Consider the following 5,197-nt stretch of genomic DNA (forward strand, 5'->3'; position numbering starts at 1 on the left):
TACCATATTGTCAATTTTAGTAGAATGGGTTAGACGATCACCTTCAATTTCTGATGTGTTGCCAAAATTGCGAGCTTGAAGGGTGATTGTTTCGTCTCCCCCACGGAGCGTGAGTTCACCTGTGCCAACATCAATAATTGTTTTAGCACTTGCTAAAAAGGGCCATCCTAGAATTAAAGGAGTGTTGCTATCCTCCTCTATGTCTAGAACAATAAAGTCAACGGGAAATATGAATTTATCGATTTTAACTAGCACATCTTCAATAATACCCATAGGGAATCTTATAGTTTTATCTACCAACTGAATGCTCATCCTAGTCTGTTTGAGTTTCTCGAGACCTAATTGCTTAAACATTTGTAGGGCATGATGTTAATACTAGCCCCCAAATCAGCTAATGCATTATTAACATCTAAACTACCAATTAAGCAAGGAATCGTAAAACTCTCTGGATCTTTTAGTTTGTTGGGTAGTTTATTTTGGAGAATAGCTGAGCAAACTACGTTCAGCTCCACATGCGACACCTTGTCCAACTTTCGCTTATTTACTAAAAGCTCCTTTAAAAATTTCATTGCGTTTGGCATCTGCGATAGAGCTTCAATAAACGGTAAGTTAATATGTATTTTTTTAAGAGTTAAGGAATTTACCAAATTATTCATCTGAGCGGTCTTTCCTTGTCGCGTTGGGGTATCGCACACGAGGTTTATATTCAACAGTCACTGATTTGTTTTTATTATAATCTACCTCACCTTTACCTTTGCTTACCACAGTTTCTTACCTCAGTTCTGGCTCAGGCTCAACGACTCCTTCGTTATCTTTAATATTAATTGTGTTAAGTTGCTCCCTTAGGTTGGGTTCAGTATTACTTGGCAAGCTACCTTGTGGTCGTTCGGAGATTAGTTTAGAAAGCTGGCCTATCTGAGCTTCTAGCCCTTGGATTGACGCTTGTTGATCTTTAAGTGCTGTTTCGGTGTTCTGAAAATGGGTTTCTGATACCGAGATAAACCTTGTGAGCATCTCTTCAAGGTTCGGCTTCTTTTCCTGTTGATAGGGTGGCCGTTGGTAGCCCGGAGATGGTCGCTGATTTCCTTGGCTTCCCCATGGGAAATTTGGGTGGTTCCTCCAACCTGCATTACAAGTGTTACCATATGGATTATTTTGAGGTCGAGGATTATTACCCAGGTAATTTAATTGCTCGTTATCCATGTTGTGGCCATAAGGTTGGTATTCTGAATGGCTTGTTCCACCTCCACTTGCTTCGCACTTCATTACTGGGTGAACCTATGAAGAACTAAGAAAACCATCAATTTTCTTATTCAAGAGTTCTACCTGATTAGAGAGCATGGTGACCGAATCGACGTTATAAACACCGGCTGTTTTTGTTGGCTTTGTCCTCATGACTTGCCACTGATAGTTATTCAGTGACATCTCCTCTATGAACTCATAAGCATTTTCAGGTGTTTTGTTATTGATGGTTCTGCCAGTAGCTGCGTCAACCATTTGCCAGTGGTAACCCATGGTGAGGGCACCTTCTCAAAAGGTCCTTGTATCTCTCCCATGCATCGTAGAGTGTTTCTAAATCCATCTGCACAAAAGAAGAGATATCATTACGTAATTTAGCCGTTTTAGCCGGCGGAAAATATTTTAGTAAAATTTTTTCAGTCATTTGTTCCCAAGTAGTAATTGACCCTCGTGGTAACGAGTTCAACCACTGTTTAGCTTTGTTCCTCAATGAAAAGGGAAACAACCAAAGACGTATGGCATCATCAAAAACGCCATTGATTTTAAATGTATCGTAGAATTCCAAGAAGTTTGCTAAGTGATCGTTGGGATCCTCATCTTGCAAACCGTCACTAAACAAATTGTTGTATCATTTGAATAGTGTTAGGTTTCAGTTCAAAAGTATTTGCAGCTACAGCAGGTCTAACTATGCACGACTCAATTCCTGTTAAAGAAGGTTTAGCATAATCATACATAGTGCGTGGAGTAGGATTTTGATTAACCAAAATCGCAGGAGGTAGCTGATTGTCTTGTTTTTCGGCCATCTCTTCGGTTGGTGGATGAGTATTGTCTTCTTGCTCGTTCTCTGTGTATCTTAAGCTTTGCCTTATTTCTCTTTGGTTTCTGCGAACTGTGCGATCGATTTCTTCGTCGAAAAGTAGTGGTCTTGACGGGTTTCTTCTAGTCATAAACTATAAAAACCTTCCAAGAGAGAGAAAAAGTAAATTAATAAAATAAAATTAACTTGCAAGAAAAATAAATGGCTAAAGTAATAAAAATTGAGCGTTCATAATATTTTAGTTCCCCGGCAACGACGCCAAAAACTTAGCCGCGCGATTTCGTGATAGATTTTAAATATTTATAATTAATCGTTCTTGAAACTAACTATTAGCGTGATGTAGGCAAGTGTACCTATCGAACAGTAGTATAGTTTTAGCAAGACCAGATTGTCAAACCCAAACCAACTAAAAGTACTAGTAATGACTGTCTTTTTATTATCTAGCCTAAGAATGATGGGGTTTTGTTTTAACTAACTAATTATCTAAACTAAGAACTCACAGAGAATAGAATTGGGGAATTGCTTTTGTGAAAATTGATTGAATTAAGACAATACCTAAGGAAAAATCCATCTAGACTGTACTTGTTATTCTGGCTCTGAATCAGACGATTTATTCATTTAACTTGTTCCGTAGAGATCCCTAAGTTATGTTATTATCCCTATTCAAGACTAATAACAAGACTAATAACGTCTAATCTCTAGATTGAATAATTGAGACCTTTCTCTAATTAACACCCTAAGGTTGCATTAACTCGATCTATGGATCCCCTTATTAGGTTTCACCCTAATCCAATAAAATCTTGTCACCCTATGTCTAGGCGCGCAAACAAATCCGCTTAATTATGACAAATGTACTCTTAGACAGGGTCTATTCCTCCTCTGAATAAGAGCTTATCTTGAATCAGTATCCTGGGATATCAAAACAAGAATTAAGAACACATAATTAAGAACAAGTGAAATATTTATCATACAATTCAGAAAATAATAACAAGATTCGCCTTAGGTTTCATTCCCCTTAGGTATTTAAGGGTTTTTTTCATAACTAAATAAGAAAACATCTCAGAATAATAACGCATACAAAACATAAAGAAAACCCAAAATTCCTGAAGGGGAATTGAGGAGAGATCTTCAGTCTTGATGATGAATCTGGCTTTTGAGATGAATCAATTAGCTTCCTTGGAGTAATTCCTTACTCCCTATTCTGTGTGTCCTTTTTTTCTCCTCTTCTAGGGTGTATTTATAGGCTTTGGAATGCCTATGAGCCCTCAAAAGATGCCTTCTCCGAATTGGACTCAACTTGGGCACGGCAGGGACACGCCCGTATGCGATTACTTCATGTCGTGTTTGAGCATGTTAGAATGGAACGGACGTGTGTTCTACCCATGTGAGTCGTTCTTCGATTCTGCCAGATTGACACGGCCGTGTGGGCTGCCCGTGTGAGGAAGTCCAGGCCATGTTGATTTCGTACTTTTGGCTGATTTTTTCTATTTTTGGCCCATTTCTCATTCATTTCACTCTTCTATGCTCTCCTAAGTATAAAATATGAAATTAAAGCATTAGGAGTATCGAATTCACAAATTCTAATAGGAAATCATCCATAAAATGCGTTAAACATGGGGTAAAAATGTGTATAAATTACGGTTTATTAGTATTTGCATTTGATAAATTCCGAGCATATTTAGTTGGTACAAAAGTCATGATTTACATAGACCATTATGCCATTAAGTATTTAGTGTCTAAGAAAGATGCAAAGCCAAGACTAATTCAGTGGATACTCCTCCTGCAAGAGTTTGATTTGGAGATTCGAGACAGAAAGGGAACTAAAAATCAAGTGGAAGATCATCTATCAATATTAGAAGCTGGAAATGAAGACGACAATAACAAGCTTATTAAATAAGACTTCCCAGACAAGCAATTGTTAATTGCCAAAACATTGCCTTGGTATACTGATATTGTAAACTTCTTAGTCAGTGGACTGTTGCCACCTTATCTAAATAGTCAGGGCAAACAGGAATTCTTGAATGATGCAAGATTCTACTATTGGGATGAGCCTTATATATAGAGGAAATGTGTTGATAAAATAATTCAAAGATGTATTCCTAGTGAAGAGATGAACAGTGTATTGCATCATTGTCATTCAGCACCAAATGGAGGGTATTTTGGAGGAGTAAGAACCGCAAGAAAGGTACTTCAATCTGGGTTCTATTGGCCGAATGTAACACCCTTACCCGTATTCAATGCAGGAATAGGGTTATGGAGCATTATCGGACATATTATAAAATTAAACATACATTTCACATACATTTTCAAATTTCATGTAATCATTATTCAACATCATTCACATTGTTCCTAATACGAGCCTATGAGGCCTAAAACATGCATTAGGAGTGGTTCGGAACTAAACTGATAACTCAGAAAATTCTTGAAAAACTTAGAAAATTTTTCAAGTGGACATTCAAAATGGAATAACATGGCCATGTCCCAGTCTGTGTCTGACCCCGTGTAACTCCCTGACTTGGGTCACATGGCCAACCACACGCCCGTGTGACTAGCCTGTGTGTCATGCCGTGTGCTAGGCTGTGTGGAGCATACTAACTTGATTTCTAATTCAACACTAGGGGACACACGGCTGTGTAACCTGACCATGTGTCACACACGGTTGAGACACATGCCGTATGGACAAAAATAGGCTATTTACCAAGCCATTTTGTTCACCCAATTAGCGTACACTGACACCAAACCAAATGGCACAAAACATGACATAAATAGGCATTTATCCAATCTCAAATAAGCTTAATTCATGCCATTTCAATACCAACATATACAAGGCACACAAATACCACAATATGCCAATCAATTTCATACCAAACCTCACTTTCACAAATCATCAACGTGAACATTTCCAATTATGCATCATTTTGCCTAAACTCATAATCATAGCAATTCTCAAATATCAACCATTTACCACAATCATTTGCATAGAAATTATCAACACAAGACAAAGGCCATTTGCATATATATACACAACCAGATCAACTAAAATAAGCCAATCCAAATAGCTAAATTCATTACCAAACAATATACCAAAATGACCAAAGCTCCTATACATGTCATATATCCTAAAAACATAGATTCAAATGT

General features: G+C 37.6%; 1 non-coding gene across 1 annotated transcript; it reads left to right on the forward strand.

The window, feature by feature from the left end:
* The first annotated feature begins 1,508 nt into the window (after positions 1-1,508).
* LOC121208069 (small nucleolar RNA R71) lies at positions 1,509-1,615 on the forward strand. Its single transcript, XR_005903083.1, has one exon. It is a non-coding gene; the product is annotated as a small nucleolar RNA R71 (small nucleolar RNA).
* Positions 1,616-5,197: the final 3,582 nt, after the last annotated feature.

The sequence above is a fragment of the Gossypium hirsutum genome, chromosome A01, assembly GCF_007990345.1.
Source record: "Gossypium hirsutum isolate 1008001.06 chromosome A01, Gossypium_hirsutum_v2.1, whole genome shotgun sequence".
NCBI classification, from domain to species: domain Eukaryota; kingdom Viridiplantae; phylum Streptophyta; class Magnoliopsida; order Malvales; family Malvaceae; genus Gossypium; species Gossypium hirsutum.